Source organism: Trichomycterus rosablanca, chromosome 6, assembly GCF_030014385.1.
Source record: "Trichomycterus rosablanca isolate fTriRos1 chromosome 6, fTriRos1.hap1, whole genome shotgun sequence".
Taxonomy (NCBI): domain Eukaryota; kingdom Metazoa; phylum Chordata; class Actinopteri; order Siluriformes; family Trichomycteridae; genus Trichomycterus; species Trichomycterus rosablanca.
In genome coordinates this window covers 10,508,715-10,525,344 of record NC_085993.1, presented here as the reverse complement: position 1 = coordinate 10,525,344, position 16,630 = coordinate 10,508,715, and the positions used below count along the sequence as shown (strand labels likewise).

At 37.8% G+C, this 16,630-nt stretch overlaps 1 protein-coding gene across 6 annotated transcripts in view; it reads left to right on the top strand.

Annotated features, from left to right (window-relative positions):
• Positions 1-3,801: 3,801 nt before the first annotated feature.
• Positions 3,802-16,630, top strand: part of setd5 (SET domain containing 5) — a 30,823-nt gene continuing 17,994 nt past the window's right edge. For 3 of the 6 annotated variants that reach the window (XM_062997399.1, XM_062997400.1, XM_062997397.1), the window contains exon 1: positions 3,802-4,134. The gene's annotated coding sequence lies outside the window, so the exon portion shown is untranslated. The remainder of the gene's footprint in view (positions 4,135-16,630) is intronic. The other 3 variants (XM_062997403.1, XM_062997402.1, XM_062997401.1) reach the window with 2 other exon arrangements.

Below are 16,630 nucleotides of genomic sequence, written 5' to 3'. Positions count from 1 at the left end.
GTCTCGAATATCCGCCGGCTCCGTGATGTCGTCATGGAGGAGTGGAAAAGCATTCCAGTGGCAACCTGTGAAGCTCTGGTAAACTCCATGCCCAGGAGAGTTAAGGCAGTTCTGGAAAATAATAATGGCCGCACAAAATATTGACACTTCAGGAACTTTCACTAAGGGGTGTACTCACTTTTGTTGCTGGTGGTTTAGACATTAATGGCTGTATATTGAGTTATTTTGAGGGAAGAATAAATTTACACTGTTATATAAGCTGCACACAGACTACTTTTCATTGTGTCAAAGTGTCATTTTGTCAATGTTGTCCCATGAAAAGATATACTTAAATATCTGCAGAAATGTGAGGGGTGTACTCACTTTTGTGATACACTGTACATATACAATATATGCGTACACGTTCACACATACGCATGTGTATGAATATACATAAGATATATAAAACAATACATATAGATTCAAGATTCAAAGTAGCAGTTTATTGGCATGGCTGTAGAAAACAATACTGCCAAAGCATTCTAACAATAATAACAACCTTACCTATTAACATTACCTATAAACTACCTATTTAATTTATTTTAATTTAATTTGTGTAATGGCATACACAGGACTTTTACATTTACTTCCATTTCTTATTTATATATTTTTTTTATTTTCTATAGTTTTATATTGCACAAAACTGCACCTTTTTAAAACCCAATGTGAATTGCACATGCTGATGTTTACAATTAACTCCTTGTATGTGTGAGCATACTTGGCCAATAAAGATTCTGATTACAAAAGAAGCTAACTATGACAATAAAACAATAAACAATAAAAGTGAATAAAGATAAAAAAAATAAACAATAAAAATATTTAGGCAAAATTTACAGGAAGATATACAGACGATATATAAGTGTATTCTATAAAGATATGTATATATACACAGATCTGTTAACCACTGTCTCTGTGTGGCGAGGGGGGCAGTATGCCCTTCTCCCAGAATGTTTTGTCATTTATCCAATTCTGTAAGTGTTTAGTAATTTGGCAAATATACATACACATACATACATGACTACAAGTCAATTTTTTCTCCGATTGTATCCGTCCATCTTGTTGGTCGTCATTTTCCTCTTTTACCTTCACACATAATTGTATTTCCGTTCTCATAAACATAAGAAATTCAAGTGAGCTTCAGTTTGGTTATCTGGGCTTCAAGTAACAGGTTAGGTTTGGTCGAGGATCCATTTGTGTCTCTTTTACCGTCCAAACTACTCTTAAATCTTTGCCAGCACCAAATTTCAAAGGCATGGACATTCTACTCCCTCTTTTATTGTCCAGTTTTCACGTCCATAAAGAACCACAGAGAAGACCATAATCAACTCACGTGGTAAACTCTCTTACAGGTTACGTGCGCTTCAGCATGTCTGCTATGGTGGGTACTTGCTTGAGTTGTATTTCTGAAAAATCCTTGTTGTGCATTAACTGTTCGTTAACAAACTCCTCGTTTCCCAGAAGAGAGTTGGACAACGTTCAGTAAATGACATAATGGAATCAAATACAATACAGGGAAAGCTTGTAGCAATCAAATGTTTGTTTCCCAATGTTTTAGCCCTTTGTTCTAGCTAAGACGTTGTGAAACACAGGCTACTTCCAAGTGCAATGTGAAAATAAAACATGTTCAAATCTATTCAAACGAATTTAAATATTTTATTTTATTTTTATTGCTTTAATCACATGAACCAGATGCACAATTTGCACATGCTCTTTTTCTGTTGCATACCATATGCTGTATTAATGCACCTTACTTACTTACCTTATTTTGTATTTAAGTTTTCTCTTCTTTGTTAAACTATTGGAGACCAATAATTTCCTTCGGGATGAATAAAGTATCTATCTTTCTTTCTATCTATCTATCTTTATCTTATCTATCTATTTAACTAATGCTGACAAATCCATAATTTCAACTCGTGGTATAACGACATGAAAATGCCATTATGAATCAAAATCTGCCTTGGCAATTATCCTTTATTCCAAAAAATAAAATAACAAAATGTACTCTGGCTGGGAGCTACATTTAAGTCGTTATAAAATAGTTTTACAGTTTGAAATGCAAGATCTAAAATTATTTAAGTCGATTTGGAGCGACTTTTTGGACAACATGTAACATTAGGTGTATAGTCAGATACACTGACACGTTTGACTATACAGTTTGAGATTATTAAGCAGGTCTAAACAGAACAAGAATGGTTTTAAATCAATACAACGATTAAATGTTTAAGCATTTTAACCATCATCAATTTTAAACATACTAGATACTCAGGTCGAGGCATTGTCTTTTAACTACATAACCACAGATCTTCTCTGCTCTTCGAAACAAATGACGTTGAGCAAAATAGACCAAGCCGATCCAAGTTCTCCTCCCATGCCCCGTGACCTGGCACAGAACTATAAGGGCAATCACATTTGCTTGATCTATCTCTAGATAAACGCTGCCCAGTGAAGCTCTCTTTAGTGAGTCATTGTAGCTTTGGCACACAATGGTTTTGCATTTAAACCGCATTTATCTGCATGTCAGTCTGTAAACTACATTTTGCATTAGTAACAAATAAATGTAAAACAGTATTTTATTTGTATTTGAAAATCCACCAGACAACCCTTAAGAAATATGTGGTATGGCTTTCATTAAGTCATAACGTAGCAGAACAATGTTGTTAAAGCTGTTTTATTTCGACCTTCTAGCTGCAATGAAATTATTGGTTGAATTGATATTTATTGTATTTTTAATTGCTAAACAAAATCGCTGCTTGTGCAATGACAAAGAAATCTTATGAACAACTCCGTGTTCGTCCTACGAGCGAGTCACCTTCAAAAACCGATTCACTGATTCAATCAACCGACTCACTGAATGAGACACTACCAGGATCATTCGCAGCTGCGTCAGGCTGGAAATGAAATATGAAAATACACGATTTATCGTTTCCAAAGCATCAGCACGGTGAAATAAAACTACACAGACACGTAGCAGAATTTAAAAATGGTTTTAATAGCTCAATCGCAATGCACTGACTTAATTATTCCGTTGTGTAAAAAAGCGTCATCTGAGCAGAAAGGCCCTCTAGGAGGTTATAACAGCCAGAAACGGTAGACAAAATTCCATCTCCCTGTTTAGTCCCATGCCAGGTCCGGTAAGACCGACACTTTTTGTTCCATTATAGCTGGGTTAAGGTGGGGCTGACCCTACCTCTAATGTCGTAGTCCCTGCGATGGGGCCCCGGAAACCCCGTGCTATGGACAAACAGCTGCTATGAGACTAACCCAAAATCAGTGTTATTTCCTTTAGCGCTGAATAAGAATGTTAATAAGAAGCAAGAATAATCCCCTTATTGAGATAATTCCACGGCGTGTATATTTAACGTAACCACTGTTCCCATGTCCTCTTTTACTGCTTTTCGGCTATCCGTTCAGCTACTGGCTGTTTTCTCCTCGTCTGTTACCGAGCGGTGCAGAGCCCGACTACACTCTCCACCCTTCCCTCCAACAAAGCCCTGCCCCCTTTCTGTTCGCCGTACACACGTATCCAATCAAATAACCCGCTTTCAGTTTTCACGCTGATTGACAGATGATTAACCAATAGGAACTGATCAGGGACAGCTCTTGAGAACGCCCCAGTGTTGAGCCCCTGCGGAAGCCTCCGGAAGACCCCGTACATGGCTGAGTGTCAGTGTGGCTGTAGCGGTGGTGATGCCGGTGAGCAGAGGGGGGAGGGGCGTCACTGCTAATGTTCACCATCCGAGCGAGAATCACAGCCTGGAACACACAGAGCTATTGCTACCCCATATTATTATCGAATATTATTACCGTAAAAGCGCATTATAAATGGATGCAACCGGCTAGGATTTGAAATATCATGCGAAAGGAGTACCATGGGCCAAACAGGCGAGGGTGTGCAACTTACTGCTTGAAGAACACTGAGAAGTTTACAAGGCAGCTCGGGAGAGCGAGCTGCCTCTGGGCTTACAGCTCACAGGAAAAGCCGAGGTCGCAGAAAGAGGCCTCGTAGTGTTACTCGCCTTGATGTGGGAATATTTTAATACAGCTCACTCTCACAATAGGATATTTGACCTGAACTGACTTGGAATGACGGACTGGGTAAGTTGTGTTTGTCTTCCTATGCGGGTTTTGCAGACATGAGGATGTTATGTAGCAGTAATAGCAAAAGTTTACAGCTTAACTTGGCTAGCTACGTTAGCTACCCTTCTCTCCCTCTCTGTGTGTGAGTGTGTATGCGTTATGCTTTTGCAAGGTTTGGTCAGTTTCCTTATTCACGCTGTTTGAGGTTTTTCTCACCCCGGTTTCACTCTTATTATTTTATGTTTGTATAGCTGCCATTTCAGGTCGGATAGTGAGCCAAATGTCTTTCAGACTCATTAAGTTTATTATATACTGTTGTGGCAGTTCCTCGTGCTGAGATACTGCGTTTTTCACAAGACCTGCTCATGTAAACATTAGCTGTTTGCACTTTTTATCTGCTGCTCATTTTCACTGGTGTATGATATCTTTACAGACCTAGTCAGACCTAAGCCGAAGAGGTGTATCTATATATACACATATGTCATATTATGACTATAACGAGTCATAAACCTCCCATTAGTTGGATAAGTTAGCTGATAAATGCTTGTTTACTCCAAGTAAAGGCACATGTGTAACACACACACACACACACACACACACACACATATAAACAGATGAACATATAGGTTGATGTTCTGATATTCCTTGGTTGTATGTATGTGTGTGTGTGTGTGTGTGTGTGTGTATGTGTGCGTGTGAGAGAGATATCTTGGTACATTTTCAAGAATCTAATATGTCTGAAGGTCCAGCTACAGAGTCCAGTAGCATTCAACCCTATTTTAGTACCAGTAAGCAGTATCCAGAAACAGTGGGTCGCTTTTATTTTGTTCCTGTTTTTTGCAGCCCTTGGGAATACGCTTACTGATTACATTAATTCCGAACGACAAGAGGTTTGGATTTATAAGTTGCATAATCATTCCGGAAGTCTCCATGTTCTGCTTGCATGGCTGGGGTTGCTTTGCCTCGCTTCGTTTCGGGCAGTCAGAAACTCTTATTTTCATTTATTTACCCCCACTCCCTCCAGAAGTTTGCAGTTAAGAATCAGTACGTTTGGTGCGTTATATTGAACTTTCCTTTGCTCGCCAACATTGCAAACTCTTTGAAGGGTGACTTGCTTTTCTTACCCCCCCTCCACCTCCCACATAAACCAACCCCCAAGCTCTTCGGCGGCCATGAGAAATGGGTGGTATTTCTGAGGGGAGCTCTCGTTTCCTTTTTTAGCCTCCATTTTTATTTCAACAACAAGTGAGTCGAAGAGAGGATAGAGAGGGAGAGAGGGCGAGTCAGGCTGCAATGGCTGGCTAGAGATCTGCGGCTGTTCTTCCCCTCTCCGACTGGGAATTTCCCCTTTAATTATTACATGGTCACACTTTTACTCGGTTCAGAAAAGCTTCTGTGCCAGACAATCGCCTAGCCTAGACGCAAAGTTACTATCAGAATGGTCTAAATGATCTGCTGTTTATTTTAAAAATAGCCTGGTATTAATAAGTGAAATATATATTTTTAGTTCCCATACCAACCAGTATGACTGTACAGCTCATGGGACAAAATGCACATTGTTGCTGTATTATCTGTTAATCGTGTTGGTACTAACCAAATGAGCTTGTGTGTGCGCATGTCATTCTTGCTTATATATTTTTTTTAAATGGTCCATACAGTAAACATCTCACACAAACATGATCAGAAACTATATGAAATATGATTGCTTGGAGGATAATAGCAAATACATATTGACCACATTTATAATGGCAAACCTACAACCTGGTGTTTCACATTTTGCTGTAGAGTCAAGGTGGCTGCAGTAAAGCTGAAGCTGTGTATGTTAGGGGTGGGAAATGTAGTGAAAATATATACATATGAACATAAGACACTTTGTGTAGAAAACATGATGCTTGCTATATTTGTGGTCTTTTTAGTAATTGGACCAGATTTACACAGCAGGTCTGGTTTTATGAATGCATACTTCCACCATGTTTATATGGAGTCTTGTATAAAAACTGTTTGTCTAAATACTGTTCAGATATAATCATGTGGATGATATGAAATGATATAAAGCATTTTATCCTAGTTGATTTTGTGTAAGCAGTAACAAAGTTTAAACCTGAATATTTACTGGAAGTTGAACATATTGTCTTATTGCCAAACTCTGCGCTATAGCTTGCTACACTGTATCCCATTCAATTCCCCATGGAAGTATGAAGTGTTAGATTATTAGACACAATTCATATGAAACGAGCACAAACTATCTTAGTTCATAACAGTCTTGCATGTGTTTTAAGACTGGTCTTGTTAGTCTCGTGTGTGTGTGTGTGTGTGTGTGTGTGTGTGTGTGTGTGTGTGTGTGTGTGTGTGTGTGTGTGGTGGTCACATATGCCATCCATTTTCTGAATGTTTCTCTGCGTTATTTTAGTCACTACTGTTGTTCTGGCCAACCTTAACTATGTGAAATTTGAGCTTTGCTTCACTCACCGGACTTGTTATCTACGTAAACCACACCGCATTGTAAAGAGACAAAGGACAAAACTGAGAAAAAATGAAAAACATAAATGAACAGCAATTCAAAAAAAATAAACAACAAAAATGGGAGCACAAAAGTTAAATACACAAAATAAAGACTATTTTAAAAAGCAGATTTTGTAATGCTTTTACAGTCATAGTTAAATCTTTAGGACAGTGATACTTAATTTTTTTTATCTGATTATCAAGAAATATTAAAAAGCTGCATTCGTACATATTATAGGGCTATGCTAGAAGTGTGGGACTAATCTCATTGTGGTACAAGACACAAACAGCACACAGACCACTGGTTAAGAGCCCCTGCTGTAGGGAAATAAACACCTCTTGAGAAGACATTATGCAAAGACATTTTTGGTTAATAATCCTAAACTGTTCACAAACATTTTCCTTATCATCAGGCAAATATTGTTGTTGGGCAGTATCACAACCAGTCTGTTTGAAAAATGAACTAATTCCTTTTGTTTTACAAACACCAAACACTAAACAAAGCTTGGATTTCCCTGCATTTATTCATGTCTGTTGTTGCCCCGAAAGTGGGCCTCTTTTTTCTTTCTGTTCTGAAACATGACTATCTGAAGGAATGTTTAGTCAGAGCATGCAGGTCTTAGTCCTTTTAAGCCTTTTTTTCTTACATTCCAGTGCAGTTTCACCTCCCCTTTTAATGAACAGTTGGATTAAAATGACAAAACAAAACCTACGTATCTTATGAGTTCTTTTTTAATAGGACATTCTCATGACCTGTGTATTAAAGCCTGTTTAAAACAAAGCCCAGGCTCACTGCAGGCAGATCAGGATTCCAGCACAGATTAAGGGGTGAAGGGTTACTGTATTAAAAATATGACTGAGTAGCTGATACTTGTATACAGGATTCCTTTGAATTTATCACCTTTTTATTATCGATGCATTTAGCCATAGGTTCTGCCTGAGAACTTATTCATGTGATCTGTCCTATTTAAAAAAAAAAAAAAAAAAAGCTGAAAAATGATATTTCCCAAACCAGGCCTCATTATGCTAAATGAAAGGTAGATTATTAGACTGATGCAATTGACTTGCAGATTTGTCTTCTGAAATCTGGTAATATCAGTAAAACAATGTCCTTTTAATGAGTAAATCAGTGTTGTGAGGACATTCATTGACCAGACTGTGTTGCTCTGGTGTTCAGTGGTGGCTCTAAATGTAGCTGTGTCCTACAATACAATAGGGTTAAAAACATGGCGCTGTGACGCCTGCCTTTCTGCTGTTACAGGATTGGAGCAGTTTCTGATTTTCTTAGCCAATCACAGAAGCGATGTCCTTGGATCGAACTGTCTGCGTGCACATATGTTTGTGTTTTAAGGTAGGTGGGGGTGGTGTTTTCATGGCTCTGCTCTCTTTTTTCCTGAGCAGTGAAGAGCCTAGATTCTTGGTTACAGTGTGTTTAAAAAACACTGGACATTTTGCATCCAATGTACTATCAGTCTAATTAACAGTAGGTGAAAATTACAGTACTAACATTATTTTAATGGAAACTCCATAATTTGGTTTGTGTATGAGAGAGAATTTATGATCTTGAGATCCAGCCCACATCATCCTATTTCTTGTGTGTTTCCACAAGCACCTACACTTCTCCTGCTCACTCTTTTTTTTTCCTCAATTCTCCAGTCACTGTGATGAAGAATAGAACACAAACGTACCGAATTTGTTATTTTATTAGTGTAATTAACCACTGAAGTAAAACATGATTGCACAGATCATGTTGACCTGAAGGGTGTCGTAGTCTCATTGATTTAATTTCAGAAAAACTTGGTCTTAGTGTACAACTTAACTGTGTTGTAAATGCCAATTCACAAAATATTCGTTGGATTAAAACCATTTCAATATTAAATAAACTAATTATTACATTTTAAAGATACATTTTCTGAAACTGTTTATCAAACAGTGGTGTCACACTATCTGACTAATAAGAACAAGTAATAAAAACAGCTGGCAACACATATTAGCCACAGTCTGTGTCTTAATTCACACCAAATATATTAGTTTTAAAATGCTGTTTTTTGGCCACACCAGTGATTGATTCTTATGTTTGAAACGCATCCTCATCTACCCTCATTGTGCAGCACCAGCTCTATGAACTGCATTTAGCATTTATATAATTTAAATTATGACCATTTTAAACAACGAAGCTGTTTAGCGTCAGTATGGATTCAGACTGCATGTTAAACTTTGCACACATGGATCTGTGTGGAATGATGCGGAAATTCATGTCCAAGTATAAAGGTAGAAATCTGAAAATCTTTTAATAACCACATTGTTGTCAAGAAGAGCTTTAAGATACTGACTGCATCTTTATTGTGGGTATTATGTTTGTCCTTGGATCATATGTGATTCCTTCTTTATTTCAACATTTTTTGTTCCACTTGAATATTGTTCTGGTTTGTCTGAACACTTGTGTGCAAGTCTTTTGCTTGTGTGCAAGGACTTTTGCTTTGGGTCAGGAACTGTGAGTGATTGTGTTGAAGTTCATTGCATTTTGTTTACTGTCTAAATGTTATACAGCTTCAATGATGTCCTCCAACTCTTGAAGTGGCAACTGGCTTTGTTCTCATCTTCTTTTTTTATTAGTCTGAGAGGCATGTGGGATGATTTGTGGTTCCGCAAACTTTATTTCACTTGCAGATTATTAACTCAATTCCGTTGTGATGTTCAAAGAATTCTTCCCATGAAATAGCAGATTTTACAATGAAATCTGGTGCAATTTGCTTTTAAATTTCAGCATAAAAATCTGAAGCTTGATTTATTATATTTATTTGTTATTACAATACGATAATTTAATATATTTGTTACTACTGTTATTTATTAAATATTTTTTGTTTCTATTTTTTATTCTTAACAGTGAAATGTTACACTTGGATTCTGACTAAAGTGTTAAAAAAATAAATACCCTGTTACCTTGAAGGTGAGAGAGGGAAGTTACAGGATGAGGAAAAATTTGACATTGTAGCCTGGGGCAAAATGGCTGTCCAGATAAGTATGCTTGAGTGCTTAAACAAGCCAGCATCGAGGAGAGCCTGATGTTATAGGCTCTGCTTGTTGTTCCAATACTTGAAGAATTACATTCTAAATTAACATTACTTAGACTAGGATTAATATTACTCGTCCTGGACTAGACGTGTCAAGAGAATGGGAACAGGTGAGAGTCATGTAGTGCATGACATATATATTTATAGAGAGAGAGAGAGATAAATATATATAGAGTGATTGATAGACAATACTTTTTACTAGTCTTAAACAACAAATTGTTTTGTGTTTTAAAAAGTAAAAGGTTGAATAAGCACAGGAGAGAATGGGATGGTTACATTTGGGAAAGGGGGTAGGGCCTGAAGTTGGCTAAATGTGTGGGTTTCCTTTTTATTCCTTTTTGGTATTGGAGAAATGCCACCCTGTGTTAGGATGTTGGGCAAGATACTGGAGCTAGGTCAAGTTCTGTTCTATCACTGGACCATGATGGTTTTTTTCCTCCTGCATGACTGCAGCTAAGCTCTGTTTGTTATCATGTAGTGTTGTGTTTCTTATTGTAGAATGACTAGGCCAAACGAAACAAAGTGTTCTGGCTTTTATTTACAGAATGAAACAATGTTTGTTATGGAAATGTCTTCCGGTAATGAAACTGACAGGTTCACATATGTCTAAAAAGCCAATGGGAAAACGTCTCTGTGATAAATTTGTGGGGTAAGAAAAGCTTGCTTTTAAGATATAGACTTGGTCTTTATTTTTAAAAGGCCTCTTGTTTTCTTTGTGTGTGTCAAGACGTACAGAATGAGCATGTCAGTAGTTTACTGGTTAGGTGACTGTTGACAGATTTGTAATAGTAAATGGTTTGGATTGGATTTCTAAAAGAAAGAAACAAGTTCTGTTGCGTGTACAGAGATCTGTACCTCAGGTCTCAAATCAGAAGTTAGCAGTTAGAAATAAATTTAAATGACTACAGGATAAATTAAACAATGACTAAAATCAGTTGACCATCACTGACAATCCCTACATTACAGTTAAGCTGTCTGTATTGATTGGCCTTTACAGAAACACAGCGAAAAAATATGCCGACTTGCTATCACCGAGATCTGGTGTTCGAATCTCAGCTGTACTATCAGCTGGTTAGGCACCACAGACATGACTGTCTACGTCTTGGGAAGGTGTACACTTGTCAGAGCACTTTTAGTGACGTCCCAAGCAAAAAAAATAAGGAGGGTTGTGCCAGGAAGGGCATCCAAAGTAAAAACTGCAGTTTTTACCTTGTCATTCTCAGACCACTCTTAGTAGGTACACATCACGACTGCCTGTAAGCGCACCCCTTTTTGTTATAGATGTAAATATGGTCAGCAGACTGGCCATAATGATTTGGCTTTCATCAAAATTACTCAGTTCTTTATGCTGCTGCATTCAACACATGAACTATGAGGAACTACAATCAGCCAACATTTAATAGATCCCTCATCCTCACATACACCATTGATATGAATAGGTGAGCGGGTTGTCATAATGTTTTGGCTCATCAATCGGTCTAGTGAGTACTGTATTCTGTACTTTACCCTTTTACAAACAGAGTAATCTCTCTTTTTAAACTGTTTGGAAGTACCACAAAACAATGAAGTCAGCACTATAAAACAGATTGATGGAGGGAATACAGTGACCCAAGGTTAGGTTTTTTTTTTATGCATTAACCCCTGCAGATTGCCGCTGGTAACCCTATAGAGTTTGCTGTATTATGTAAGGGTCATGTTAATGAAAGTGATACCAGCACTAGCTTGGACGTAGAAACGCAAAACAAGGGCACGTTTATGAAATAACACAAATGTTGAGCACTAGTAGGTTATGACCTTTCAGCTTCAAGGGTGTTGATGTGGTTAATTTAACTAGAAAGACTCCATTGCTAACTTGTGTAGCATTTTGTTCCAAGCATTGATGGAAATATTCTAAATGTTCTAACACAGTACAGTGTTTAAGAAATATCAGTCACTTAAGCTCCCTTCCTTAGCTGAACAGCTCACTTTTGACCAGCAGTGTGTTCTGAACTGGCTGTTTATGGTCACATGCACCATGTCACATAGCAGTGTGCGGTTTTGATTGGATGATTGTAGTTGATGCATTCGGATAAAATCTCCACTGTTAATGTGTTAACACAGGAGATACTGTGATTTGAGAAATCCTGTCCTTCACAGTAGATGTTTTTAAATGTTTATCAATGATTACTAGGGATGTAACGATTCACCACAATACAGTTAATAACCGATTAAAAAATTCCACGATTCAAATCGATTTCACATGTAAAGTGAATCGATATTCACTTTAAACAGCAAAGGGAACTGGCGCTACACACCTCGCCTGGTTGACGTCACTGGCACTATACACCTGGTTGCCAAATTCGGGGTTTTTCAGCCAAATTGGGCTTAATTCAAAATTGTTTTGCATAGTTTGTGCCTACCTCAGAAATAAAAGGGCATTCATTATTTAGATAAATAAAAGATAATCACAAATACTGTATTTTATTTTCTTTTTTTAAGAGAAATAATAAAAGGAAACTTTGTCATCAATTAAAAAAAAATGGGTAAAAATCGTATCGTGAACCCAGTATCGTGAATCGAATCGTATTGTGGGTAGAGTGTATCGTTACATCCCTAATGATCAGTGTTTACATTTTCACCAAATATGTTTAAAACATTGGAAGAAACCTGCCAACATCACTAACCTTTTGAATAATGCTGTACAAATAAAAATCTTTGCACTCGAGTCTACAAGTTGTGTAATTGTCAGTTCTCAAGAGTAACCAAGTGCAGGTAGACCACTGGCTGAAGCTTTCAATAAAGTGAACTTTTCTGGTATGATTATAGAGCTTGTAACAGCAGTGCCTGAGTTTAGGGGGTTTGAATCCCAGCTTGGGCTCACATGCATTTGTGTATGGTGTTACATGAACTTTGCCATTTGGTCGACATGTATCAGTGCACTCTTAGTGCCAGTCTAAAGCTCAGATAAATAAGAGAGTACATCAGGAAGGGCATCAGGCATTTAAACTGTCAAATCAACTACACAGACGAATGATCTGCTGTGGCAATGCCTAATAGAAGTAGCCGTAAGAAATCATTCATTCAGGAATATTGAAGAGATATTTGGATGGATGCATTGGTGTGTTTGCGAGATGGTTTTAAGGCTGGCAGCTAGCTTTCTTTAATGCACTTCTTGTCCGTCGTAACTATGGGCTGTTAGCAACTGTATCTATGGGGACGTGTTCATGTGGGAGCAAAGACATTTCCTGATCAGAGTTGAAAAATGTGTAGATGTTGCTTTATACAAGGTAGTATGATGATAAGATTGTAGTGAGTGGTTAGGATTTATTCATCACTTCTGTATTATATTATTTCACTTTATTATTTTAGAAGAATGAAAATTGACTTTGTTAGATTACACAATCATAATGCTTTGATATAGAGGTGGGAGAAATGGTCGAAATTCTCTATAATAGTGGGTATTTTAAGTCACAGTGGTGTTTGTTTTTACAATCTTCAGAGTGAGACATTCGTTGGAGGTTGAGCAGTATTTTTAGAAATACTGGCAGGAACTAAAACCTTAGACAAAAACTAAAGTCTTGCAAAGCAGGTATGACCATCCCTCAGCAAAAGACACCGTTAGTCTACATCACACAAACCTCTGATTACCAGGAAGTTTGTTGAATTATTATTATTATTGTCCTTATAGGAATGCCACGGGAAACGCACTTGCATTTCACCATTCTATGATCCACGCTACAACACCGTGCCCTCATCCACTTGTGCAGGCACCTGGACCAGTCCCGGAGGTCGCGTATCGCAGCGGCAGCATTGAGACCCTGTTCGACATTTATCCAACTATTTTATCATTTGTTTCTGTTCCATGTTATACAAGGTTTAAAAGGCAAATGTTACATGCTTTTCATGGGATATAAAGCTGTTCTTGATAAGGGTATGGGTTACTAATCATCACTCTGTAGATAGATCAGTAGCTCTGCTGTCATTTCAAATCAAGTGTCAGCTCTTAGAAAAGAATTTAAATTAATTTTTAACTTAAAGTATTAATCAAACAATGCTGTTTTGGTCAATCATCAAATTATCTTCAGTGTGTTGCACTATCAATGTTCGGGGGGCACGGTGGCTCAGTGGGTAGCACTGTCGCCTCACAGCAAGAAGGTCCTGGGTTCGGTCCCCAGGTGGGGCAGTCCGGGTCCTTTCTGTGTGGAGTTTGCATTTTCTCCCCGTGGCTGCATGGGTTTACTCCGATTTCCTCCCACAGTCCAAAGACATGCAAGTGAGGTGAATTGGAGATACAAAATTGTCCATGACTGTTCAATATAACCTTATGTGAACTCATGAGTCTTGTGTAATGAGTAACTACTGTTCCTGTCATGAACGTAACCAAAGTGTAAAACATGACGTTAAAATCCTAATAAACAAACAAACAAAACACTATCAATGTTCACCTTTTTGTTACATAGACGGAAGCGAAGCACAAACATGGCGGAAAGAAACTGATTCTCAGTGTTTCACACCTGACCTGTTTCATTATCCACATTAAATCTAGCATGAATTCTGGCTTGGCGACTAGTGACGTTGAAACAGTGAGACTGGGTTTGCATTTTAGATAGCAATCGTAATCCCGGAGTTCATCGTGAATCCGCCTTTTTTTGCTGGGTTTTTTATCTTCACATTTCCAAATGACGACGCTGTAGAACATTCTTGTTAAAACTAAAATACAGTTTACACAAAACTGCATCTGAATAATAAACCGTTTGTACTGTGTATTGTTTTCAAGCTTGCAGCTCAGTGGCAAATGCCAGGAGAAAGCGGTTTTGTCACGTATCATAAGAAAGGCTTAAATGCTGCAGTAATCTACTCTATTTGCCCATAACTTTGGCAAATGTTGATAAACTTTAAAAAATTTGTTGTTATTGGACACAACAAGGTCTTTGTACTTATTTAAAATGTGGGTTACCATGACAGCCAGTGAGGACAGAATTATAATAAAGAACTTGTATCTGCTTAAAGGTTATAAACTGTATTACTTGATGAATTCTCAGAGAAAAAAAAAAACGGTAAAAGGAGAGCTTTCAAATTTGCTGCGTAAGACCGAAAAGTGCACATACCAATGACAGCATAGCGCAGGTTCAAAAACTGGAGCTCAGCCAAAAGGACAAACCTCAGACCCATTGGTCAATGTGCCAGATTACTAGGAAAACTGGACTTGGCTAATAATCAGTCTGAATTATTTGTTGTAATCTGGCGCTGCAACAGTGAAAGAATTAAAAAAATTGATCAACATTTGCCAGCATTATGGACACAGTGTAAAATCTAAATTGTATACCACAGATTTTATCACACCCTATGCTGTTCCAGAGTCATCCTGTCTGCTGACACATAGTACAGGTTTTGTTGCAAGATATGTTTTCATAGGTTAACCTGAAATGGTTTCTTATTAGCATTGGTCGGCATTGGCCCAGTCCTGTGCTTATTGCTTGTTTTAGTGGGACACAAATGAGCTCCTGAGCACAAAAGGAACTTTTTTTTTTTTTTTTTAGAGGACTTAAAAGCAGTCATTTGTACTCAAGTCTTGACGGCATCTCAAATGGGGTTGAAGTGGGGGATTTACTTCTGTGTTTTGAATTGTCTTGTGTTATAACCTCTATAACCTTTGTATGGGGGGGAATAAATAAAATAAAATAACTTTTTTCTGATCATGTAAGTGCAATTTTGATATACAAACAGCAACTTATTGTTGTTGATCTCTTAGCTTATATTTTTACAGCTTTGTGCCCTATTATTCAGACCAGGCCCACAAGCATTACAGAGGGTCTTAATAAGCAGATCCTAGATTATCATGTCAGGAATGTCTCTTGGAATTACTAAGAAACTTTCCAGAATCTCAACAATCAACTGTACAAACATCTGCCTGTGAGTGTGACTAACTACGAAGTGCATGAAACCTAAGCTGTGTAACTTACGCAACAATGAATTTGTGTGGATATTTAGATCCATTTAAGGAACCACCAAAGACAGTTTTGCCAGGGTCTCACTGTTCTCAGTAAGCAAGCTTTTTATCATCAAGGGCTTAGAGACTGTCGTCCAGATTGGCTTTTCTTGGGAAGTGGTTTGAATAAAGATTGTTTCCTGAGAATGTGAAACTATTAGTCCCGGGGTTAAATTTTGGGTTAAATTGTTTTATGATAGGACAGTGCCCTGAAATGCACTCTATGTATTAATGTATTATTTTGAAACGTCCACCTTGAAGTCATAACTTAAATATCTTAAGGAATATGTGGCTGTGCAGAAAAATCAAGTCAGTGTCAGAAAACCAAAAAACTTGGTTTCTGTGTTGGATTGGTTGGGTTGGACCTGTCCTGGGTATTTCTGCTCTGAGCTCTGTTTCCTGGTGAAACTGGACCAGCCATTTGTCTGGCCAGGAGAGAGTGTCTTTGATAAGCGAGTGTTTGTGTGTGTGTGTGTGTGTGTGTGTGTGTGCGTGTGTGTGTGTGTGTGCGTGTGCGCCTGCCTGTCTACTGGCCACTTTATTAGAAACTTAATCCTTAAAATGCTTGGGATCTATTTTCCAAAAGAGTCTCAATTTTATATGGCACAATCTCATTGTCTCTATTTTTAGAGCTTCTTAACAGCATAAGCTAGCAGCGCCACCTTGTGCTTAAAGAGATTATTACACTTAGCTCTTGATTCTCTCCACAAATAAGTCAAAATAACTTGTCATTTTGTTACCTGTAGTGATTAGAAAATAAAATACATGGTGAAGTAATTGTGACGGTGTACTTAGATTACTCCAAGAACAAGCATCCACTAAAACACCAAATTTATAAGAAATTGCGCTCAGCAGTCTGTTATCCTAGCACACCACTGCTGATATCCGAGTTACAATATAAGTGGTGCTATCGGCCGGCTGGGCGTCTGCCTAGACGTTATTGTTTATATCTGAAGGAGGGATGGCAATG